Raw genomic sequence first — 27,766 nt, forward strand, 5'->3', positions numbered from 1 at the left:
GCAGGAGAACGTTCCGAGTGTCGCGAACGGACTCGGAGAATCGTAATCCTGGGGCTTTCGAAGCCACTGATCCTCCCCGATGAGAGAGTCATTCTCTTCGAGGGAACCTCCTCGGCTTTTCTGAAGCGATACGTCCAGGTAAAGGTAAAGAACCAGACGAATACGCGTTTTTTAAAAAAGCTTATGAAAATTTACCAATGATTTGAAATCGAACTCGAAATACTTCCGCATCAATTTTGTGATTATTTCAAGATATTTATTGTAACACACGAAAAACATTTAGGCTCACTATTGATTGATTTTTTTATGTAAGGGTTAATGGTAATGGGCTTGACAAAAAAAAACATAAAGACAAAAATAAGAGATCTGTTCTAATTATGCTATTTTAATCGCGTTACTATTTTCTGTACTTGAAATAAATTCTAAGTCAAAAAAAAGAAAAGTAAGCTTTAAAAAACGGAATATCGAATACGCAATAAAAACAAAGATGGAAGTTTACAAAACATGATTAGATTGTTATTTAATACTGCGTTATGAATAAAATAACTATGTTATCACATTACTAATGTACAACGTGCCTGATTCAATTTCTCACTGTACAATATCACATGCCTTCCTGACATCCATTATTAGATTCAAACGTACAAATGCGATTTGTAAATTTGTATTTAATTACACGAAAGAACGTATTGCTGAAGTAACTACAAACTTAGCTAGATGCAGATTTGAAAATAATTTTGTAGGCCATCAAGATAATTATGTAGAACGCAAACAAAGTTTTGATATTCTAGCATCCAATTTAAATTCTAAAATAACACAATTACTTTGATGGCACATCATTATTTTCAGATCTATATCTAGGTAAATTTTTATAATAGAAATTTCGGCAAAATCGTTTTTTTCGTATTCCAATGAATGAATTCGTAAATAATCATTCACAAATAATGCAATGTTTTTTACATAATTAAAATTAAAGTGCGAGAAATTTGCATCGCTTTACACAGATCTCCGAATTTTCCTCGGGCTGTTTCGAACCCATCCTGAATCCTTGGATCTTCAAAATCTCATATTTCGAGTGGTGAATCGGCTTTTAAAAATTTCATTATCAACTCCACGCATGGCGTGATTCGCGAGGCGAATATGCGGCGCGCTTGGAAAAATGGAGTACCTATCGGAAGAGGTGGAGAAATACCGCAGCCCTTCACCCTGCCATACGCACGCCACGGTCTCGTCTCGGCGTATCATGCCGCTCGGCTGCCCCCGCGAATTGATTCTTCTCCTCTCCTCGGGGAGGAGAGGAGATTCATCTCTCGCGAGTGCCGGGCACACGGGAGCGGCCGGCACGTGACACAAAAATCCTTCGGACGTGACTCGCCATCCTGTATTCCAGTCAGGAATAGATAAGAAATCCCTTCTCTTTCCACCCCCATCCTCCTTCTTCTCCTTCTCCTCCTCTTCCTTCTCTCCTCGCTAGAGCCGACACGATAATAATTATGCAAGGAATATCACGGTGCGCGCGCGCCGTGCGCCACTCGCATAGCAAGTGGACCACGTTTTCCCGTTAGAGCTAGAGTGACCCGCAAGTTTTTCCCGGGAATGATTTATCGGAAAGGAAGGTGGTTCCCATGTCTCCCTGCCCTTCCTGTCTGTCGCACTATTTTCACATCTGCGAGGGTAGATTCGTTAGCCTCGCGGGCCAACTGATAATCACGTCGAACTGGTTTCACGCTCGTATTCCAAAAGTACTCGCCGTGACAGACGAGTTTATCAATTTAACCGAATGAGAAGCCGCCGGTTAATTAAAACGGATTCGCTGCACTCTAGACTACGGGATGTATACTATAAAATTACGTATAGAGATAGTTATAAATATTCCGAAAACAATGAGCGCTGCTCGCCGCGATGAGACGTTGCTTCGACAAAGTGTTGACGACGACATCGTCGCTGCTAGACGTTCGAACTCCGAGGACCGACAACCGATCGCGCTTGGTGTCTTTTTTTTCTACCTGCGGCAAAGTCATAAATTCTTGCGTCAAACTTCGACCGATAAAGAATTCCTTACGATGTTATCCGCGGAAAATTTCCTTTAACGTGGCGTTGATGCGAGCGCTCGCTTCTTTCGAGGAATTTTAAAGAGCGAAGATTATCGATGGGCTTTTCTTTATGCGGGGAAAACTTTCCTGTAACAAATGTAGGTGGAAAAGACGATTCGATTGATTCCAAATCGGATCCGGGGAGCAATTATTCGACATAATAAAACTGTAGTAGAGCAAGCCCAATTTGTAAGTTCAGTGAAATTCGCGTTGTAACAAAAATTCATTTCAGCACCATTTTCCTTTCTCGTTGAAAAATTTTTGACGCGAAATATAAAGTATCTTTTAATTTACATCCTGAAAATACTAAATGTTAAAATGGAAGTTGATGGTCACACCTGAAAATGTGTACTAAAGCCGGAATGTCAAAATGATCTCATTAACGTAGTTGTGTAGTTCTCTGACATAAAATTTTAAACAAGCGACGTAGAAATAATGGCGTTGCACGCGAATATACGAAAATATCGTTGACATTAAATGGCAGAGTAAAAAGACACGGCTAAACGTCTTTTCAAGCAGACGGGAACAAACTTCGCACACGTTATTTCGTGGCGCCGCGCCACGCCGCGCGCGCCGGGTCGGCCTCCTCCTTAAAGTTATCCAAACATCTATTTCACGGGAAGTTTCAGCGACAGTCGCGCTGAAGTGGCAGAAATTCTCTTCGGCCTCTCTCAACTAACTTTTATAATAATTTCATCGCGTCTGCATATTCGATGTTCCATCGACAACTCCATATTCGAGCAATGAATTTCTAAAGCCCCGTGTGCAGATATTCAATGCGAGTTATAGTACAGGTGTCAATAAATATTCGTCCATGTATTTCATGCAGCATAATGGATTTATTAAATCACGTGTAAGATGAAGAAATTTAGGAATTGTAATTACGTGACGTTCGTCTAATATTAGATATGTTACGTGTAGGAAACAATATCGTATTCGTATTAGTTTCGAATAAAAATGATCTTGCCGTAGACACGACAATAATCTAATTATTAACAGATATGATTTTTCCTCGCGATAACTTTAAAGAATATATTTCGTTGTATAGATATTTAAAAAATATATTTTTGCGAATGAGCTTCACAGGAATCTAGATATACAGCCGAGTTTTTTCAGATAATCTTAAGTGAATTTTGCTGCGACAAAGATTTCATTTAAGACTTAGTTGCGCCAAGATATTTAAAATTAAAATTTGGAAAGTTGGGATAAATGATCAGCCCCTATTTTCGCTAAGGAAACTGCATATTCATCAAAGGACTTGCCATTAAAATTTCATGCGGCGTGGAAAATAAAAATGTGTACTAATATATTATTTTAACGTCCGTTGCACAATAATCTTACGCCATATAATATTACAGTTATTCAAGGAATTGAATATATATCACAGTATATAAGTCACGAAAACCGTAGAAACAATATATTTCGTTTTATACGGAATAATCAAGCCGGAACTGTCGTTTTCTGGGGCAGCGAGAAAAGTATCATATCACGGAATTTTTCACCCTCGCCCGGAGTCAAGTTGTAAACGTTTACGTTTTCTTACGAGAGATAGAGAGCCCATGCTCTGTGTTACTAACGTGTTTCACGAAGCATTCGTGTGATCCTTTCGTGGATCGAGGTTAACGCGAAGTAAGACGACTCCGGGAGGATAATGTTCGCCGTATCGGATTTACCGAGCTGTCGTCGGTACTTACGTTACGCCCGAACATCATTCGCAGCGAGCCGTAAGGCGATTTAGTTACAGCCTCCCTTACTTCATACTTTCCGGACGGATGCTTCACGATGCTTTTAGGTTCGGCACTTCGGTAAAGACATTACGTCGGCGATAATTACCGAAGTTCGTATTCTCCGTCGACCCACCCCCGGAAGCGGGTTGAGTTATTTTCGAATGGCGCTATCACCCTTGCTGAAGAATCTCACATTAAGTATCTTTTAGGATAAGAAATTGCCGTTTCGATAATCGGCACAAATCAAATTTCATTTAATTTTTCGGGAATAAAATATTAATGAATAAAAAATCAGACTAGACAAATCTATCGCTTATTTTATGTGGATAAAGATGAGAACAGACACCATATCGATGTATAGATGATAGATTTAATTTTTTTTAAATTCTCGCATTATCAGTATGTTATTTATTAAACAGCGTAATAAAAAAAAAAAAAAAAAAAAATTGCAGCGTGCCATGACAATTTTTCTCAAACTTTTCAGGCATTATTATCGGACAGTATTTTCTTAATGTGATTACATGAAGAGCATTTTTGATTGAAAAGAATTGGTGAAGTTTTTAAATGCGATGCAACTGTAATTTACTTTAAATATAGTACGCGATCTTCGATTTCTTGAACAATGGCAAAGAATCCCGAAAGCCGATATTCAGTGCCGACTTTGAACAACTTTCTGGAGAGCAAAGTTTCCATTCTTATGCCGATTTCTAACTTTCATTCAATGAGCAGATAATATAGAATCATGAAGAACTTTTCCGTTTACATTGCGTCGTAGTAACGAAAAACGGATGTGGCAAACAAGCCAAGGATTTTTCAAATAAAGAAAAGAAACAAATTTTTCGTTGTACGCAACTCTTCGCCATAAATAAAAAAAAATTAAGACTTATTTTCAAGTAATAAGTTCTAATAACGTTGAAATGTCCGCAATTTTAAACCTGAAAATCTTTATGACGTTTCGAACTATTTGGGATTGTTTACTGGTTTTACTGGTGGAAGAAACGAAACGCAACGCCAGTAATGTTTACTTCTGCCAACTGCATTATTTTTACTAGTAATAACCAAACCCATATTCAAACAGACGTGCCATTCAAACTTCTTTTATCTTGTCTCGAATAAATTTAATGCTCAAAAAATGAAATGTTTCTTCGCGCAAATTTCTGCGAGACTTTTCTCAAATATCAATTTTAATCTTATACAAAAATCCAGATTGTGCTACATTATTATGCACATACATTATTACACATATACATCGCGTATTTTATTATGTACCAATATGTACGAATTTTGTCCACCGCTGTCACGGTGTGTTTTCGATTAAAACGCGAGGGGCCATTTTACGTTAAGCTTCGCAGTTTATCCTGCTTTGTCACTTTGTCACCGATTTTGATTCCAGTGCTTCTGCAGAATAATACTGGAATAGTGTTGTTTTATCGACTGTTTGTTTCAGGGATTTATCCCGTCGAATATAGGGCAAATCTCGATTATATAACATCCCAGCAATTTCAATGAATTATTTCGGTTTCTTAAATAAATTATCATTATAATTAGCGAACAAATTTCAATTGTTAATATCCGAAATATTTCGGAAATATGTTCGCAGATATTTGCAATTTTTGAAAACAAAGAGAATAATTCAAATTCCATAACTCTAAATAAATCAGTTCGATTCAAAAATATCCTTTCTGTGAACAAACAACAAAATTGTCAATAACAGAACATTTTCGAAATGATATAAAAAATGTACGTCATTGGAACAAAAAATTAAGAGGTACCATCTTTAGAATCATAGTTCGGAGAATGAATAACATTACCATTATTAAAACAAATTTTAAACGTTTGAGTAATAGCGTATATTAAAGATATTGTTGTAACAGCAAAAATAAAACAGCAAAAAAGCATTTCACGCTCGATCGAGTGAATCGACTGTCCACTTCCATATTAAATTTGGATGCTGCCACGAGGCTAAAGCCTCAAAATCCCGGCGTAACCGGTAACACGGTATACTCGGTGTCAGTCGGTGATGGGTGGGCGCGAATTAGCACGATTAAGATGCTATCGTATCAGAGTGGACAAGGGAAGCCCGGGGAAGGATCCGCCGGGGCGTGAAGGGTTGGTACCACATCGGAGGATGGGTGTCCCGACCTCAAAGTAACTGGCAAGTGGAACGCTCGCGGTCGTAGTCTCGCGTGAGTATATACCTATGGGGCGCGACGGTGGTGGTGGTGGTGATGGTGAGAGCCGGGGGATGATGGTGTACAGGGGGGGACGAGCGTGTTGCCCCGGATTACGGGTGATGGTGCGACCGGGACTCGGCCCGGCTCTCTTGATGCTGAGTTACGTTCTACTCTATATCCCTCGGAGCTATTACACACGCTACACGTCCCCGTAAATACAACGATACCCGGAATCGTCCCCGTTACCCCGCCAGTTTGTTGAGGTGCGTCCGTCAAAGTACCGCTCTCTGATCCCCCGCGCTCGATAATGGAGATCGACTCTGATCGAACAAACTTGAATGCCTTCTCACCATAACTTAACGTGACGTAATTGCGATCGTCGATAACGAGACTCTCGCCATAGACGCGAGTCAATTTCCCAGACCGTTGATTTCAGACAGGACAATTATCCTTGCGTTAACAATCTATTATCGGATTTTTTTTATTAAAAACGTATGTAATTTATTGTTGCGATGCAATAATTAAATTAAATGTGTAAATATAAATTAGTGTATTAAACATTTAATTATTATTATATTAAACATTTAATGGATCACAAGGAAGGCACTCTCGATGATAAAATTACAAATAAATCGAATAATATATGGTGGTCTTTCCTCTCTGCTAAAATAAAATATAAATGTATGCGTGTGTATCGTACAAATTTAGGTATGCTTTTAGTTATTATACCGTCGCGAATTCAATATAAAGCATCATTGCGATATATAATTATTGGCATAATATTTGGCACGCACACACCTGCGCACGCACACACGTATACTTTTGGAAGTCGCGGATGGCCCGTGCAAATATCGAAATTATACGCGATATAATCACTGCATTACTGCAGTTATCGCAATGATATTAATCAAATGAAAATTCAAAATCGAGTCGTGATCTAACCACTTTACAGTCAATCCATTGCAAAACTCAAAGAATAAAAACATTAAATCAATATCAACAAATTACTATCTAAAGTTATTTTGCTGCAAATTTAATTTTAAATATAATAATTATTGGGAAAACATTTTCTGTAATTGCTTATGTTATCTATTAAGCGTTACAACATTATTGAATTTTTCCAAAATCATTAGAAGTAGATTCTTTTTTCCAAATAAAAAAAAAATTCAGTTACCAAAAGGAATTCAATTGTATGTTTTTGGGAGAAAAACTCGTGTGTTTTTGCGCGAATGTTCCTTTGTTCGTGTAACGTTATCGGACACCTGGCTCCGCACAAAAGTCCGCAGTACGTATTCAGACGTATTCAGATGAAAGGGTTATCTTGGGTCATGCTCGAGAGCATAGGTCCATCGAAGTCAAAGGTTGCGGTGTCCGAGGACAATGCCGGAGAGGCGGTGACGCTATCGATAACGCCTGTTAGGTTTTGTATTTGTCGTTATCGCGTTTGGAAAGGGTCACGCGATAGGAACGACCGGAAAGTGCAGCCACGTGCTCGTTAGCTGCCGTACATGTCGACAAACTTCAATTATAGGACGGCGGAGTTTCCCGTAGAGGACATCGACGCGCACGCGAACTTACGGAGACTCCGCTGCGCCCTAACGTGTTCGCCGACTCATCTAACGTATAGCGTGAAATCGATTACTTTTATAATTGTATATATCCAAAATTACTTATGTATAAAAATGACTTTAATCCGCGATAATCAGTAAATTTCAAACAATTTGACATTCCTGGTGGAAACTTTATCTAATTGACTAATCAAAGAACGAACAATTTGCAAACAAGACTGAACGACCATGTAACGATATTTTAGCACACCGGAAACTCTGTAGTTAGTATTTCCTTTTATATTTTTTCAGTATTAATTTGATTTGCTTTATTTGATACACACATAATTTTCAGTTATATGACTCTTTTTTTTTCTTTCTATCGGCGAACCTCTTTTAATCGAATTTATCGATATGTTCTTTCATCTTTTACTTTTATTCATTTTTCACGTTCACTTATTTACTTGTCAATTTTACTAATTACCTTTTGTTAATGTTTTGTTTTAGCTAATAAAAGATTGAGCCAAAACTGTCCTTTAATATCACTCATTTGCAATAAATGTTAAAACTCATTTACGTCGTTTTAATCTTTTATCATTGCTCGACTTTAATCAAGTTGTACAAAATTTTTCTACAAAAACACTAGTGTAGCGTATCATACTCATTCAATACTATTAAATTTATATCGTGCGCATCATGATCATAATTTATATATTTTAAAAATTTATTATTTTTTCTCTTTCTATTTCCATCTCGTCTTCCTTACGTCTAAAGTATCGCGATTGCGATTTCGCAAGATGCATTACAATAAGCGTATTCTATTAAATAGTTAAAAGAGCCAGAGTACGAATTGAGGCGTGTTTTTAAATAGAAATCGAACGTTTTCGAATGGCACGCCTCGATTTCAGTAACGAGAAATTAATGTAAAAGCAGACAGCCATCACCGCGGTACGCACTGTGCAACACTCGTGGTTTTTTTTTTTTACCTTACCAATGAATCGATAAGCGACGGAAGAGAGAATTTATAAAACCGAACCGGAGCGCATATCGATGCGTCCGTTCGCGCGATCAATCGGAGCTGTAATATTATCGAGATGACGATTGCGATCGACGGACGGCTGCACGTATCGTGACGACTGGCGCGGCGACTGGGCGAAATTTAATTTCGAATAATAATCCGCGGTCGCGCACGACGGAAAAGTGCGAGAATATTACCGATATTACATTATCGCCGAAATTTCATTCCGGCAATAATACCGGCGGTTGCCAATGGAAAAGTGAGAATGTTACTGATATTGTATTGCCGTTGGAATTTAATTTTGACAATAATCCGGTGATCACGATGTACGGCCGAAAATATACGGCTAATATTAAAACGTTGACAGCGGTCGGCGCGGGGCCGCAAGAAATTTCACGTAATTTAGCGGTGCCCATTGTAATCGCGCATTCATTATTGACATTAATATCTGTTTTACATTATTTGAATTATGACGAACGTGTATTATGATGAGGGTTAATTTCAAACGAGGGTTATTCATTCTCGTTCATTTCGATCTCAAATATCTTGCAAAATCTCTTCGATCTTTATATTTGTAAAAATTATTTTCAAATTAAAAGCCTTTTGTGTGCGCGTATGAGGGTAAACATATTGCGATAAGCTACGGGCATTCGTCATGTGCTATTTAATTCCGTGACTGCCCTTTTTTCAAAACTCATGAGGGAGTTGCTTTGTTATATGATAAATCGATAGATATTCAATCACGCTATTACACACCGCCGAGCAGCTCGAATGCGCGCGAAATTGATGAAAATACGCGGCGCAAAATCGCATTTTGGTTAAAACCCATCCGCCCTTACGCGCGCTGTAAATATGCGTGATACCGGTAATTATTTCGTTCTCCCGGTGCTCTCCCTTCGTCGACCGGAAATCCGCTGCAGTTAATGCGAACAATAAAACCAGTCAGTTCGACTGCCGTAATAATATTGCGGTCCGAAAACGTGTCGACCGAACTCAATTTGCCAGCAATTCGTCGATCAACGCGCCGTCGTCCGCGATAATCCATGGACGTCATAATTTTTACGAATTTCAAAATCGTCGCAAACGCGCGATCACGCGCGATGAACTTTTCCGCGGGACATCTCTCGCGGAATTGTCGAATTATTTCCCAGAGATAACAAATGCAAATGGAGTGGAGTAAACAAAATTGATAATGTATACGCTTTTAATTACGTACAATATTATATGGAAACATAATTCGCATTAAGAGGAAGCCCTATATACATTCTCTCGCCAATCAGATTTACGTTAAGGAAAATCCAAGTTTAATCCACGAGACACGTAGACGACTGTCTCAACGTAAATACGATGTACATCGATAAAAATTGATAAATCGTATTTTCCACGGCGAGAGAAGAGCATGAATCGAATCAAAAGCCACTAAAATCTCCATTTGATTCTCATAGTATTATTGGACTCGACTCATGGGTACTTGAGCGCAATTTCATTCGGTTGGGATAACCATTAATTATTCGCGCATATTAAATATGCGGGCAGCATATTTTAGTCTTCACATTAGCCGCACTTAATCATGACCGCGAATACATTCGGTGGATACATTCGTCAATTTATTTAAATTTATAACAAGCGAATAATAAATAGTACACGAAGAACAGAATATATCAATATAAAAGCTATACTTTCAAAATATTGCTTGTAACAAGCGAAAGAGAGGAATGAAAATTTAATAGGAGAATGTAAGAAGCGTTATCAATTATCGATGCTACTTCTGACAAAAATGTCCCGTACAGAACTACAAGACATTTAAAGGCTATTAAATTCATAATAGTCGCGAGCTCAGATTAACATACAACTAATAATAGGATGGAGTTTTCCATTTCCAATAAAATGAAAAATTAATTTCCATTTACACGTGCACAATATGTTGAAAATCCGTTATATGTTCCATATTTTCTTCAGAATTCATTTAAAGGTACAGATTCCCGCTTTATTAAGAGTCCTTTTATCAGTTCGCAATTGTCAACTTCGTATCCGTCGCATATTACGTATAATGCATAACCACGTGGGCTCGTTGGAGCACTCGGCGGAAACTTTTCACGCAAATATCGAAGATATTCGCTATTCAGATCCCACTTGAACGGTCAAGTGGCATATACAGCTCGGGTTCGCGGGCTGTGTGGAGTGGGCGGATTTCCGATCGGCGCTGCACGGCGTAGCGCGTGGGGTTTAAACTGTCTGCGAAGTTGCCTCCCGCGTTTCCTTTTCCAACCCTTCGAACGCTCTTTATCGTCGACGATACTCAGCGAGCATCGCTTTCATCCCGCCTCATCAGTGTGAGAGATGCGTTTAGTCTGCGTGCGTATCTGTGCCACTTTCTCATTGTGAGGGTGCACGCGCGAGGCGGCCATCACCACAGGCGAAACTCACCCCCCCCACCCTCCCGGTGGAGTGTGTCGAATTGCGGTGAGGTGCTTGTGCAGCGTTCATGTGCGTGTGCATGCTCGCCGTTAAAACCGGATAACCCACGAAATATCGGGATGGCTGGAGTAAACGCGATTATCGTCGATACCCCCGAAAGCGTCCCCGACGCGGCGCGCGCGATTATACAATTCATTTAGTTGTGTAGTTGTGTAGTCAACGTTGTGCGCACGTTGTATTTGTTATTTGCGAAGCCGCGACGCTAATTTCAATCGCGGATTTATGGAACGTTGAATTTAAGAGTTTGTTAAAGTTTTCCGCCTTTCCGTGCTTCCGTGCCATGCGCAATTTCGCGATGCGACTGCATCTGGAATAGATAGACATCGTGATGCTGCTGGTTCTAGACTATATTAGAGTACTCTGTAACGCATGAATATACCGTTAATACGCCTGTAACGAGCGAGCAAGCGAGCAAGCAAACGGCTTCGTGATAACGCACACGCCGCAGCGCAAGATCCCTCCAATATGACCAGCGGCGATACATCGATTATGCGAACTCGCAAATTGCGAGCGTGTGTCCCGAGTGCGCTCTTCTCTCATCTTCCTCTCTCTCCTCCCTCCCTCTCTCTCTCTCTCTCACTTCTACTTTATTAAACTCTTGAAATTACATTCCGCAGAGCATAAGCTTGATAACGACGTCTCGTTTTTCGGGCTAACGAAGCAGCCGTTTCGAGCCATCGACGAGCGTGAGAGCGCGATTTGCCGGTCGATAACTAATTAGTCGAGCGCGCGTGAGATTTTTAAGCTGTCGCAACTGGCGCGGAAGGTTTCTCATTAGAATGATGGTTATGCACTCCCAACGTTTCAAATGATATTTAAATCCCACTCCCCGAGATCCGCTCTCTCTCCACAGTGCAGATACTCGAGGCGCTTATGTCCTGAACTTACCTATTATCCCCTAGAAGTGACCCGTTAGCCGCTTACCAGCAAATTATCCGCTTCCCAGGCTAATTTAGGCATGCGTTCTTAGCTTCTCGTTTCGTTTGTCGCTAAAAATTCTTTCCTGCTCATGCTGACCTGCGGAAGCAAAGAAACAATTTCACGTTGAGTATCCGCAAGATTGATACATTCAGATAGCAAAGATCATTCGCGCCTTGCTCTTATAAGCTGCTCAGTAAAAATTAATCTCATTATCAGTTAACAGCGATAATCGTTCGAACGCACGCGATGAATAGTGTAAGATATATTTTATGTACCTTAGATTTTGTTTGTTTTATATGTTGTACTATAATTTTCTACTGCACAGAAAATTTTACGTGTATCCGACAATTTTGCACGCGGAACTGTGGGGCATTACAGCTCTCTTACGTTATAATGTCCTACATTATCCTACAATATTCTATGACATTTTGAATTAAACGGATGATAATTAGAAAGTCCCTGCATTTTCCGAGAGAGCCTGGAACGTTACTCTTTCAAGCGCGACCTAAAATCTCTCTCTCTCTCTCTCTCTCTCTTTCGTCGGTAATGCACGTAGCGGCAAAAACTAAGTATGCCGTTCTTCAATAATTGCGAACGCGAAACCTCAATCCGCCGGCGAAAAATTTAATCCGGAAATTTCGGTTCTACCTGGTATTTAGGTCGGGCTGCACTTTTACCGCACGCCCAATATTTTCGAACGCGCGTGACGCGCGTACGACGGCGCGTGCACGCGAGTCTCTCGCCACTGAAAGCCTCGCATTTCAAACCATGGTAAAGCTTTGCGGTCTACCCGAACTAAAATTTTTACTTTCGGCGAGCCAGCTGTCAATCATAAGATTTAATCGTTTCAAAAAGCGAATATTGCATCGTATATGAGAAGAATTAGTAAATGTCGCTCTTTGTGTTTTTAGCAGCAATTAAAGCTCGATGAATTTTTATATATAAATATTATATATAAAACACATATATTTTTAATATATAAAAATGGCAATGTTTAAAATATTTATCGTTTTTTTTTAATTTATAAGTGATATTAAATGCAATTTAAGTCCTCTACTTAAAATTCTATTGACTGCACTTTCTTAGACGTTTGCTCGAGAAAATCTCGCGGAGTACGTTCTGCCGGTTTAAGCATCACACGTCTGTCCGACGAGTAGAAATAAAATAAAACGCCGATTCTCTCCTATCAATCAGCTTGATGTTGCCGCACATAGATCATCGAGGTCATAAATCTTCAACTCGCGGCGAATATTCGCGCTTCACGATGAGTTCGCTCAAAGTATCAGCACCACGTACGACGTGGTGCATCCGCATTTCCGAAGGAGCATGCGGTGACAGACTCCGCTTCATATTTTAAGTTCGCCTTTAGATACGAATTAGATAGCGATCGCCTCGACACATTCGAAAGCTACAACCTATAAATTCGGAGAGTCTGTAACTGCAGAGAGTCGCCTGGTTTTACCTTTCTCTCTCTCTCTTCTCGCTATCTCATCCCAACTCTCGCTCGCGGGGTGAGCCGAGGGCTTTCCGGGGATTAACCTTACCCGCGACTCCGCGCCAGTAATTTCCAATTCGACTGCCCGACCTGATCTCCGTGTTAATTAAACCCCTCCTCGCTGGTTATGTTGCTATCGATAGCTCTCGCGGGAGAAGTTATACAAAGCTGAAAAGTTTTTAATCGAATATAGTTGATTTCGAACGGCTTGATTCGGTCGTATTCGCAGATATGCGCGACGGTATTTTATACGTATTACGTTGTAATACTGTTTATCGATGCCGGCATAAAACGTTCGCAATAAAAAAGAAGGTGCGCGAGATTTGTTTTAATTACAGAATATTTCCCGACAGAGAATATTTAGTTAATTACTTAGCATGACACCGATGTAAATCCGTCGACGAATAGGCTTGATACATTGCTTACTCGAAACTGGGAGATTTCCAGACGGGTTATAATTAATTTGGGATTACTTAAGTTAGTCGGATTGACACTGTTGTTTCCTATTCCCTTTCCGCCATACTACTAGGCTGTACAGATGAAAAGAGAATAATTAAATATAATTAATTAACCATAGTTAACGTACTGATGTTAATGCGATTGCTTAGTTGTGCTAAGGATGTAAGCTATAGTCATGATCAATTCGAATCAGAAAAATTTTCGACAGAAAATTAGCACATACATAAAATACTTTAAAATCAAAGATGTTTAAAGTTAAAAAATAAAATTCAATAATTTTAAATGAATGATTTTGCAGCACGATGCGTAAATTTCAATATTTCAAGATGGTCATTAATTCGCACGCGTTTTCTGGATAAAATAAAATAAATATTCCATTTTCAAGATTACATGTATTAAAAAATATATTATCGTTAATGCCCACATTCTCTCGTCTGTCGAGTTCGCATTACTCGTTATATAATAATTAAGCGTCACGTTACAAATAAATTTCTACCGCTACCACGGTGCATGTTACAGTAACCATAACGATCCCCATCTTGAAATAGCCGTGGCGCGTAGTCCCGTAAAACCATTCAATTACCTCTAACCAATTTTCCACGTACGGCTTTTGATATGGCTTTATGCTTGGTGATCATATTAAGATGTACAGCAAGTCGCGTCCTCTGTACACTCTTATGAGATAAAAACACTCATTTCGCGTTCTTCTCTTCTCTTCTCCTCTCTCTCTCTCTCTCTCTCTTTCTCCATTGCCTCGTACCTTCCTTTTGCTCGTTCCCTTTTTTTAGCGTTTTTTCTTCTCCCGTCGCTCGTTGCATTCCACTTTGCTTCTATACTAATTCTTTCGCTTATTTTGTGCAATACACTCTCTTCTTTCGCGCTTTTTCTGCGTGTTGCGAAGCGTTAGTAAAAAAGATTTCTAATAATTTCTACAATTTAATTTTACGCGATTAATTTTCGTACGAGTTTGAGATAGACGGCTTTGTCCGTTGCTGACCGTTCGCTTTATTACTTCGCGTTTTTACCCCTTTTTTGCTAGAGATTCGCAGTCAAGCGAGTGGATTTCCATTCTTTCATCGCGTTACATTCCACCCTGCTTTTATCCGCGAATTTCGCCTGGCTGCTTTTTTTTTATTCTTTTATCGTATCTCTGCTCGTCACGTTACTTATCCTTTACTTCGCATTCGCATTCCGCATTTAACGCTAAATATGATCGGACCCGGCTTGACTTTGTTTCTGTAATGCAAAAATCGCGTTCGCGAGGATTAAAAGCCAAACAGCCACGTGCAAACGCTAAATACGCCGCAGTGCGTTTGTTTTCATCTCTGTGTCCTTTATTCTCTTACACTTCGTTTCCCTTTTGTGATCTTCGATATTTTCCCCGGCGCTTCGCGCTTTTTCCCGCGCTACAGTTTCTTCTCTCTTTGGATTCTTTGATACGTCATTCTCGAATTTTCTCCGCAAAATTTTCGTTGTCATCTTCTCCCGCATCGACGTATCTTCAATTTTTCATTTCTCGATCGCTCGGGCGCTTTTTCGTTTCCTGATATTTGCGCTTTTCTCAATCGCACCATTCTCTCTTTCCCTCCCCCTCTTTCTCTCTCTCTCTCTCTCTCTCTCTCTCTCTCTCTCTCTCTCATTTTCTCTCGTCGATTTGTCTATTCATTCGATTCCATAGTCCAATAGTCCACACTTTCACAATCGCGCCACTACACGCGCGTCTATTTCTCTCTTTGTCCGCTTTTCTATCTGCTTAGCAGTAAAATTTGCTACACGGAAGCGGAAAATTGATATTGTCCATCGACCAATTCTTATCTTCTCTCTTTGGATGTATCGAGTATCGTGGTACAAAAAGTTTTAAGTGAAAACTTGCTTCCGATGATTAATGAAAACGTTAAGCTAACAATAAATATTGACAATAAACAATAATTTATAAATTTTGCATTGCACTTTCTTATTTGTCTGATATTGCAAAATTATCTTACCTCGTAGTAATCTTTCGACATTTTATGTTTAACGTTCCGAATAATTAAGTATCATGCACGAGAACTGTTTAAATATTATTTCAGCTTTAATAGAAGGGAAGCACGTCGTAGCATTTGCTACGTTTATGTTCGCTTCGGCATTTCAACGAGATTCTCTTCTAACCGCCCCGCTAATGTAATATTCCGAAATGTCTCAGACGAAAGGCCAAATGTTCAAGATATATTTTACGATACACGAAAGTGCATTCCGCTGCAAATAAAAGTAGCTGATACCGCAACGATATTGCTTTCCTTCCCGTGCCGTTATTATGTCACATTCAACTAGACAATTTGCAACACTACAATCAAAATATTGGATCGTATTTCAATGCAAATACTAGAATTAACGAGATATAATGATATTTCATATTGTATATTACCAATTAAGTAACTCGTAAGTTTTATAAAAAAAAATTTCAATACTTATTATTCAAATATCTAATAAAATATATGCATTATGTTCATTAAATATTTAATGTATAAATGGTATTTATAGAGAAACGATTAACGTGATATTCTTAATGAAAAACACTTGCTTATTTAACCCTTTCAGTGCGACGAGGATCAGCCGCGAAGTGTTATTCAGTACCCGAGAAAATCTAAATTCACGAAGCGCGCTGTGCGCTCCTTTTGCACAGCCCTAGCAATGGTTAAATAAAGTTTAACGTCATAATATATAATAAAAACAAAAGTTATATAAAAATATCATTATCGAAAAAGATATAGCGAAACACATTTCACAACTATTAAACGATTAAAATTGATACACGAGTATACAGAGAATATTTCACGGCCGAAGATTATATAATCGACGATCGTAACGAAGGGTTAAAGCACTCGTTAAATTTAATTGTAACAACATTATGTATCTAATTATATTGGAGTTATATTACAAAATTAATAATATCTAATAATATCTAAGGCCATTTAGGAATGGATCAAATTTATTTTAGAATATCATCATTAGCGCACGGAGTGACGCGCAACAGGCCGTTCACCTTAAATATCGATGTTTAATGGAGGATAACGTCCTCGGACAATCGCGACGAAATGCATGCGATGGCGCGTGCTAAATTACGGTGCGAGTGCTGTCGGCGCGAGAGAACGGAAGCACGGCTTTAAATTGATTTACAGTCGGACAATCAAAAATTCAAATGGGTAATCAAGCGCGTATTCACGTGTCCGCGCCGAATGCCGATGATACGGCGCGTCCGCGTCGCGCCGTGATTACGCGATATAAAATGATATCAAGCTCGCGCCGCATTGTCGCGCGCGTCTCGCCTGCACTTACCCTTGGATTAACAGGGCATTTTCAGTAACTGCAAATATCATACGGCGCGAGATGTACTTTGACTACCTCGCACACATTCGCCAATGTTAAAGACGAGAACAAATATAATGAAATGATTAACAAGAATGCGCGTGCAAATACTTAGATAATAATTTTTGAAATAAAATTCATAAGATAATGCAACAAATAATGAAAGCACTTTAATCCCTTTAATCCCTCAAATTTTTGATAAATTGTTCGAATATTTTGGTTCACGAATATTTCATTTACTACCTTTGAGTAGAGATCGTATACTTTACGCGTCTTCCTTTGTGTCGTGCGACAAACGCGTGCCCAAATATTTCCCAAACAAAAATGATTTTCGCTCCGTCAGTTGATCGCCGTCATTATCACTCGCGATTACGAACCGCAAATGTCGAGTGGCATTAAATATTTCTTTTGGCTTCGCATGCTGCGTGTCCTGTAGTATTTACAATATACGATTGCGTGGAATAATTTACGCAAATCGACTGGAAAGCGATAAATTACCGATTAATTACTATTAAAGAGCACCGTTAAATCAATCAATCGCGCCGTAATTCGTGTTTACGTTTTATTCGGATGGAATATATTGGCCGCGGCGTTGCGAGCGTTGCCCCGCTGCGGGGGACCTCTTCCACCCCGAGTATTGTTTGGCGCATGTTACGTGGCGATGTGTGCGGCGATTAAAAATAATATTTCCACTCACGCGGTCTTTACGCGCAAACAATGCCGCGTCGTTGTACAGATGGCTCGCGCTCTGCATAATTTCTGGTAATTTTAGATCGCCGCGATAAAGCGGCGTGTTCCAGGAGAAAAAGGGGTCCGTAGAGAGCCCCCGTGGACTCTTCAAAGCTATTATTCGCATGCGTGCGTTTCTTGTGTTACGCGATGGGGGCACCGGGCGTTAATTTTATGGAACAATAAGTGTGCCGAGAATATACATTATCCGATCGTTACCTCGAAATATACTCGAGATTCGGCTGTGCGTATTTCGTGTGCGCCGTATCATTGTATCGTAGTTTCGAGAACTCCACATAAATACCAAAATTTCGTTATTACCGCGTTGGGTCATGCCTACAATGAGAGAAAAAAATTTTTTTAATTGAAAAAATACATTTACTTAAAACTACACATTTTGATGCAAGCATTTTGTTTGTTCTGTTTAAGTAAAAATATTTACTTTTAAGTAAATAGACATATTACTTTAAATATATAATTTTGTATTTTTACATTTAAATAATGATTTTACAAATAAACTAATAATATTATTAAACTTAATTAAATTGTTTTCTTCGATTAAAAAATCTGATTGTCTCGAATATAAAAACAGTTTATCAGTGAATATTTTCTAAAACTATAAAAAAATTATTTCATTATATTTACATAAGTATTTCACTTAAGAAACTGTTAACTAGACTGCAAGTAAATAAGCTATTACCCACCGAGTGATTCAAAGATCATTTTAAGCAATTAAAAAGTTAAGCAAAATTTTTTTCTTGCAAGATATTTTTTCTCTCGGTGTAACAACGACTGATCATTTACCATGTCTAATTATTCAAAGCTATTATCTTTTTATGTCAAGAAAGTATAATCCTTAGAGCACGATTTAACGTCTGAATTATAGGCGTAAAATTGCCTCGATTCTGAAAGGGTGAAACACGCGGAGGGCGGTCGTACGCGTATATGTGTGTACATGTACATACTCGTATAATATATGTGTATATGTGTGTGTGGCGATAGTGGAAAACGCGGGGTGCATAGGAATTAATTTTGCAATGGCCGCGGGCGCGGCCGCCTCGAGTATCCGTCTAGAATGCGTTATACGTTTTTATTATTTCTCAGGGCTCATTGTGCCACGTTATTGATTCTCCCGCGGCGCGACGGAACCTAGCTGCGATCGCAATAAAGGTATTGCGCCGATAACTCGTATCCTCAAGGATACAACTTCATAATAACGCAAATCGAAACGTCTCCCATTATTTGCGCGAAGAATGGCCGTTCTTAATGGCTTTGAGGGGAGAGGGGGGGAGGGGGGAGGGTGGCGCTTTCCGCATCCCCATATATTACCGGTGCTAACTTCGCATAATGTACAGCACGCTGCGTCAGTGTAAATGTTGCGATTAAAGCAACATTTAAATAAGACCTAGCGTGACGATAAGAAAACGATAAAAATAGCGTGTCGGTCCGATGAATTGAGACACTCGCGTAATAAAAAAATATTCCTAGTATAATTAACGATATAAAAATTATAATGCAATTAGAAGTAGACGGAATAATGTGACCGGAAAAATGTGATCGAAATGTGATCATGGGACATCATTAATTACGGATGTTTAAATATTCAGTGATGAAGCAAAATATATCTCGGACACAAGAGTCTATCGATTTATATCCGCCTGCAAGAACATTTCGAGAGAGCTTTCGAAAACAAAGTAATTCTCAGGTTATTTTTGCATCCGCGAAAAATTGAGGGAGGAATTTCGACGGGAAGGAGAATGAGCGACTATTATTGAAGCTCTGAAAAAGACTTCAGACGGAAACGCATTGTGAAACAATAGCCACGACCGCTGATTGTCAACATCGGTCCCCGGACTTTTCCGAGACTCGCGTCTGAATACCGTTTATAGAATCGACGTTCCGAGACTGCAGGAAACTCGTTAGGCATCGCCCCGGGTTCTTTCTACGATCGCACTGTTCGAGGCTGCACGTCTCCATTCGTCTTTCTGGCCCAGCTCATGTACAGATCGCGTGTGTACATACATATGAGTATGTATGTAAATATCGTAGGCTATACGGCTATAAGGCTATTCAGCAATGCTCCGAAAGATTGTTGAAAGCACAAACTTGCCTGTGCGGCTTATGATTCCACTAATCACGAATGTCTTTCGTTAAAACCTCAGTGTTAAAAATTTGCGAGTCTAAAATATAGTACTAGCAACCACTATCTAACAAGTACAACGATATACATTCCCCACATTTTTTTATATAAAAATTCAATATCCTGTTCTTTAGAAAATTCTCCAACTACCTTTAAGATTAACATAATTTTTATAAGATTTATATAAAAATAATATGTATGTTAAATTTTAAAGATTTAAATAAATAAAATTAAAAATAAAAGTGAGGAAATGAATAAGTTTAAATAAATAACAAATGTATTAAAGATATTAATTAAAACATTAAAAAAATATATTTCAGATTTATATTTACATCTCCTAATTTGTAATTATATAATTTTAAATGCCACGAGTCACACAGATCACATATGCATTCCTATAACTCTTCCTGTAATTTTTAAATACAGAAGAATCTGACTTACACGTAGAATTAACTCAATTCAGAAACAATTCTTTCTTAAAATTATAGAAAACAAATTGAAAAGATCTTGCTAAACTGTTTAATGTTTAATTACACATGGATTTATTTGTGTGCCAATTTCAATTTACACTAAAATTTTATTATGACAAATCTCGTTGAATATCTCTATCTTGATTTTATTATAGGAATTTCGTTACGCCGCGTATTGATTTTCGATCAAACTTCGTTAAAGTAAAGCTCTCGTTCTGGTGATTACAAAGAAATGCCGTTATACTAATAGGATTCTGCACACTTAATGGAAACGGAAGGATATTAAAAGCTTCAGATTTTGTTTGATATTTTACCGTTCGATATTAAATATTGATACTTTTCACGTAAATCCAGCTAACCTCTATTGTTTCTCCATGGTAGACCTTCTCGAACACAATTTCCGGGCTGGAATAGAAGAGTTTTTACATTTCCACGTGCAATTTTGTAAAATTTTCAATTGCGATATGATCTTCTTTCAAGCCGTCTGCTACACGAAGATAAACGAATATTACAATAATTAGTCGTTAAGTTTCTGTATCTCCTAATTGTTTTTAATACAATAAGTGCCCTTAATCGCACATCGTTGATTTTGCCACTCATTTCGCCGCCCTAATTTCCCGTCAACTTGTCACCTCGCAAGTTGGTTGGCTGACGACAAAGTACATCCCGTTTGGGCCGAGAACGTCCCAGCATCAGTCGTCTTTCGCTTATCTAACTTCTGGGATGCAATACGCCACGCTGAGCTCACCGACCGTGTTCGAACTTTGCGGCCGCCCGTCGCGCTCTGGCAAATAAGAATAACGTTGTAACTTTGCACAGTCACAATGACTGCATATGCGACCGGAGATTTCCTGAGATCTCGGAACAAGAGAGAGAGAAAGAAGAGAGAGAGAGAGAGAGAGAGAGAGAGAGAGAGATTCCTGACACGGGGTTGCTGATGAGGCGACAGGAAGCGCCGATCCTCTCAGATAAATCCTTCGACTGGGCGAAGCTTCAGAGGAGACGTCTGAGCGAATTTGAAACCGGATCTCGATTCAACGCGCGCTGAAGGAAGACCCTGATGACGGGGAAGATTGCGACTGTCTCTCGGATGGATTTTTCATTCATGATTTTTCATTCGGCCCGCGTCGAGTGCGCGACGGAATTTCGGAAGAGCTCACGCATCTAATCTGCATTAATGCGCTGCTCGCTGCGAGAGAGAGATTCCCGCTTCCATGGAACGTGTCGAATAGAACGGTTGTTCCAAGTTCGATCAAAATCAAGTACTTATTACGATATAAAACATATAATCCAATCTACAAAATCTCATAAATCAAATTTCGTGTGAAAATTCCATGCAAATGAAATTTCAATATTAAATTACTTGAACATTTAATATAAAATACTCGCAGGGAGTTTGATGCGGATAAACACGATTGTTTCGATACGTTTTATTATAATCGTTGTAACCTTTTTTGTATTTGAATCGCGCTGACAGACGCGGAGTAGGCAAAACTCTAAATAAAACAAAGCAGCAGCCCGAGTTTCAAGATTCAGACGACAGTTGCATCGTTCACCGTCGTTACTAATAATTAGGAAAATTAAAGTGATTAATTAAAGTATCATTATTAAAGAACGTCGCCGATGGATAGGTCATTCTTTATGAACTCTTCGCTCGTCATCCACCGTGTCTACTTTATTATCACCGGCGAGAATCGCTTAATGAGAGTCGGCAGTCCGTGTTATCATTCCCCCTTCGAGTTTATCGACCCAATCCTATCTCCCGGTCCCGCCAGAGCTTGTCCTTTGACAAGTTCAGTTCGACAGATTAAATCTTCTTCCGTATTCGAACTCTCCGAGCGAAGTCCTTAAAACTGTCTTATAATCGCCACGGGGAAATACGCGGCGCGAGAAACCATTAATCAAGCCCGATAATGAGACAATATCCGAGACATTCTCAAACAGTCACTTTCGATAAGAGAATCGTGTAAGATCATTGCGCTGTATATCCAATGTTTTGGAAAAAACAAAAAAAAATTTGGCTCGTCTACGCACGAATTTGGCCTTTTAGCCACATGTCACAGTCCATCATTTATTAATGTTCGCCCGATGTTAAATGACACATTTTGGTAAAATTTTTCATAGCTTAAAAAATGATTGCATATTTTGCATTGGTTTCAATATTTCTGCAGCATTTTTGAATTACTTTTACAGTAATTTTTTTTCCACGGTATAATAACATTTTTCCGAACAATTTTTATTTAAATCGAACTTATTTTATTTAGTTTCAAATTTCTGCGCAAAACTCAACTTTTGAGTACTCCAATCTCCTTCGTGAGCAAAACCGACAAATCGTGTTTCACGAGAAGAATCCTGAAAAAATTGCAAGAAGAATATCCCAAAATCGAATATCCAGATGGTCGCGGAGGAAGAAATCCCACTAACGAACATCCTGTCGCGGAAATATGCGACGGTGATTCTCGGCCGAGGGCTCTCATGTGAGAAATTCGTTCGTAGAATGAGGAGCAAGAGCGACAGGAAGTCGCAGTCCTCTGTCAAAATGTCTTACAGGTTTTTACTGTACTTTCCGGGGTAGATACGATTTGACGAACTTTAATCTCGACGAACCGGCGCGTCGCGCGGTATAATAACGGCAGAAGATCTCGGTTGATATCTCCGCCGTTGCATTGATTGTTCCTTGAGTGAAATTGCCTGTTATCTCATCGCACAAGCCGGAAACGCCGATAGTCTAACGAGGATGCTTGCAAAACGCTTCATTGTCGTACGTACAATGGGGGCCGCTTTTTCATATCGAAAATTAATGAAAATTTAGATCGACGAGAAGAAAAGATAGAGATAATTAAACAATCTCAAATTATGAGTGTTTTAATAATCAATCATCCCAGGAGAGAAATATCGTAAATAAAGAAGAATTACATAAAAATGCTGACGAGACTTCTTTTAACGCGAATTGCAATTAAGAGGAGTACGGTGAAGTGAAAATAATGAGATACACGGTTTACGTAATATACTTTTAATGTCTACATGCAATTTGAGAATTGTTCGCTTCCGTCCACGCCTCTCCTACAATATCTACCCTTTTTTTTTTCCTAAAAATAAAATCTTTATATTTTGCTTTTACTAGATCTTTTAATCTTTAATCTGGAACGTATTGCGCTTTATGAGTAGCCTGATTTTGCTGCGGAATTATAGCAACGCTTTTACCCGAGTTCCAAAGGACGAACGGAGAATCCGCACCTGTTATATTTAGCTTTCAATAGAAAGCGAAAACAAATACATCTATTGGAAAGAGAGAGAGAGAGAGACGTACAAAAACCGAATGATACCATTCTGTGCGTTGCTGATGACAGATGCGTTTGCCGCTGGGTGGCATTACAAAAAAATACGCTATCGAAATCCGTTCCACTGTGCCGCGATGCGCTCGGTTCCTTCCTTTCCAGACACGAGAGCAAGGGAACGCTGTTGAAACGTAATACTACATGAAAATCTGCGCAGTCGAGATGCAAAAATGAAAAATATTTGGATCGTTTGGTTTTTCACAACAGACACGTATAACCGACACTTTGCTCGGTTAGACAGCTCGCACGTGGTAGACGTCAGTAGTACTCATTATTAATTTATAAGTCATTAAAATTTCAAATTCAACGGCTTTAAAACATTATTATAATTAAAACATTATTATGAATAAAATATTATTTCATTATTCCATAAAATATTCACACAATGATGTGATCTTGATACCTTTTTATATATTATTAATATCGAGAGTACAAAGAATATTCAATTCAGCATTCACGGGTATTTCTTTTTAATTAATATCAAATAATATTATATGCGGAAATACATTGCGCAAAAACATTGGCTTTTCGTAATGTTTGCGTGTGTAGTATTACCATATATATTTTCAAAATGGGAGCTTACCGCAGCTCTTTGTGCCCGAAACGGACAAATTTTGGCTCGTTCAGAATGTAATTACATCATTTGAACCCGGGCGAGTACTTTGGTCGTTTTAGAGGATTTCACTTCGATCCCGCGCGCACGCTGCTGAATTTGCTCTCACTCTCGAGGATTGCATACGACTGTATGTATGCCATAACGATGTCTCATCGGTGTCTGCGTACACGGAGGGGTGTACGTGTGTATGCAACGTGTCTCGGAACCGCGACACTCCAAAGCCATTACCGTTATGTCTTACACGCGCTACTGTTCGCAGCTGCATAGACACTCCGCAAGATCCCGTATTATTTTTTACGGAGACGCACGTGCATGTTGCGGAACATTTGCACATAAAAGATTCGAGAGGAAACTCGCGGCGGGACAGAAGTACGAAAACGCCGCGGGACGCCGCCGCTCCTAATAAAATAAAACTCGACGGCTGAGAAGTTTTAACAGTTCTCTGACTGCATATCTGAGGGATTTGACGCGAAAGTGGCGTCCGCCTAAAATATATACGTGCAACTTAGAAAATCTAAATTTGCAAATGTCAAAACTTAAAAATGGGATATCAAAACTCCTTTTTCGCAGTACTTGTAATCTAGTCTCGCACATTGGTCTTGCATGGTAAAATGACGAAGAAAAGATTTTCTTTATCATTCTGCTTTTACTACATTCTACGTTTTACTATCGTAGATTTCTTTTTGAGAAAGAGAGATTACGCGTACACTACGACTCTATTCGAAGAGAAAAGAAGTTGAGATTGTCTAACTCTTTCTCCGAATCTGAACTGCAAAAGAGCACAGTTCACGTAAAAACGAAGAGTACTCTCCTAAAAACTTTTACGTAGATCCTAATTAAATCGCTATTACGCGAGGGCCGTGAAGCGCGGGATCTAATACCGTCAGAACTACGATTTCTACTAATTCCCAAGTTAGAACCAACCTATACTATCGATCATCATCCGAAGAACTATAATATGATAATCCACGAAAGAGAGAGAGAGAGAGAGACAGAGATAAACGATTACAGAGAAAATGAGATTGACGTACGAGGATGGCAGACTGCGCAAGTATGTGCGTGCAGAGAAGATTGCGATTTTATTATAGTTACTAAAAGCTCCACATCATAATATTATTTGTTTTACGTTAAAGAAAAACAAAAATTCCTTGCGTTATCTCACTTCCTTATGGATCCTAATTAAATGCTTACACTTCATCCAAGAGTAATTACACACACTTACGCGTTTCTGACAACGTAAAATAATAATTCTTAACGTGTAATTAATTTTCTGCAGCTTAATTATTTTAATTACAAATAATTTTAATTATTCATTTAATCATTAATAATTTTATAATAAAAACAATGATTAAATAATTAATTATTCGTTGGATATATTTTTTCATTCCTGAGTGTATATTTACCGATGTCTCGATTTGTTGCGCGCCATAAAAACTGAAAAACGACTTACGCGAGTATACAACAAATAAAACAATGTCGGCGAAATATTACGTGGCCGTACATGCGTGCATGCATTCGCGTATCTGTGGATATAGGAGGATGTATCCAGCTCGGCTCAGCTCCGAACCCTCTTACCGCAACTCTTCCTCTAATCTGAACTGCAGGCCGGGGAGAAAGCCGTAAGCGGTTCGATGACTTTGATGGTCTCGTTAGAGCGGCGGATTGACTTCCTCCAACTAGCTGTCGAACTTTCGACGAGATACAGACTTTTGGGCCAATTCCCTCGGCTAGCTGCGGTTACCAAGGTCCGCGAAATGGCGTAGTTTACTTCGCCACCACCATGGACACGCCGTGGATCCCGGAAGACGAGCGTGTCCGAAGCGCGGCATCGGAAAGCTCGACAATTGACGCGCCCGTTGATCCGATAAGCGGCCCCCGGGTTTTACACGCGAAGCAAATCGGCCCGCGGTGATCGATCGAACACTATCGGATTTCGAGATCGAGGTTTACGACCGACCCCGGCCGAATTTATATTCATGACGAATTTCTAAAAAAAAATTTTTGGTCGCAAACGTGATCAACGTGGGCATATTTCTGTCACTTGGTGTGAATTTTACTGCATTACATATTTAAGACATCATGGACACACGTCTAGAAAGAATAGCAGAAATGATGTTTACATAGAGAACACGGTTTTGCTAAAGTATTAAAAATTTATATATAGATGCAGATTTGAAAATAATAGTTTATTAGACCATCAAAGTAATTATATAAGACACTCCAACTGGTAGCTAAAATGTCAAAATTTTTTGCAACATTATTATTAAATGTCATACAATTAGATGGTTCGATAAATTATTTTCAGATCTGTATCTTTCTGCGTATATTTTAGATACTGTGTAAATTTTTTAATACGTTTATAAAACTGTTCTTTCCGTTATTTCTGCGAAATAATATTATAATATTCTTCTGATGTTTCTGACATTTCAAAATTTGGATGAAAAATAAAACTTTAAAAAATTCTCTGATTTGCAAAACTGTTTCTTCCGTGTGTGAAATAATATTTTTTTTTTTTATGTTTCTGACATTTTAAAACTTGAAGTAAAACTCTTGAAAATAAAACGTTTGGAAAATTATGATATTTAATATAGGACATTTTTTTCTATAAATTGTATCTATTATAGAAATGTATTATTAACCCGAGGGCAATCACCTAGGATGATTGTTACACCACAAAAATAAAAACATGAATCTTACAATCAATTACAATGGTTGATTCTTTATTGGTCAAGAATTCATACTTGTTTTTTATTTCACCTTACTTTTTTAAGGAAATATGTATATGTAAATCTGTATACATAATAATTCAAATACTAATAAATTGTAGAACAATCAATAATATATAGTTATTAATGATAACTTTTTTAATTGGCGTTAATGTAAAAATTATAATATCACAGATAATCGTTTATGCAATAAAAAATTAATTATGAGGAACTATTTCCGGGTTAAGTGACTTTCAATGGAAGAGAATGTTCGAGGATAGAGTTAAGAATAGCCCATCTATACCTGTCTTAAATTAATCTGTGCAACGATAGCATCTCGTGGTGTCGTACACAGGTCCGTCCTATCACGGGACAGTATCAGTCGACAGAATATGGCGAACGGACGGGAAGAGAAGCCCATAAACGAGAAGAAGAAAGAGAACGGACAACGGCGCGAGGGAAACGGAAGAACTAGCACTGTCGACAACAGGACGACCGTGTATCCTCCGGC

The 27,766-nt window shown here is 38.8% G+C and overlaps 1 protein-coding gene across 6 annotated transcripts in view; it reads right to left on the reverse strand.

Annotated features, from left to right (window-relative positions):
• LOC105197808 (lachesin) overlaps positions 1-27,766 on the reverse strand; it is a 216,487-nt gene that overhangs the window by 49,099 nt on the left and 139,622 nt on the right. For 3 of the 6 annotated variants that reach the window (XM_026131694.2, XM_039454614.1, XM_011164358.3), the window contains one exon: positions 11,926-12,054. The exons of the other annotated variants lie outside the window; for them this stretch is intronic. The gene's annotated coding sequence lies outside the window, so the exon portion shown is untranslated. The remainder of the gene's footprint in view (positions 1-11,925; positions 12,055-27,766) is intronic. 6 annotated transcript variants of the gene reach the window in all.

Source organism: Solenopsis invicta, chromosome 10, assembly GCF_016802725.1.
Source record: "Solenopsis invicta isolate M01_SB chromosome 10, UNIL_Sinv_3.0, whole genome shotgun sequence".
NCBI lineage: Eukaryota > Metazoa > Arthropoda > Insecta > Hymenoptera > Formicidae > Solenopsis > Solenopsis invicta.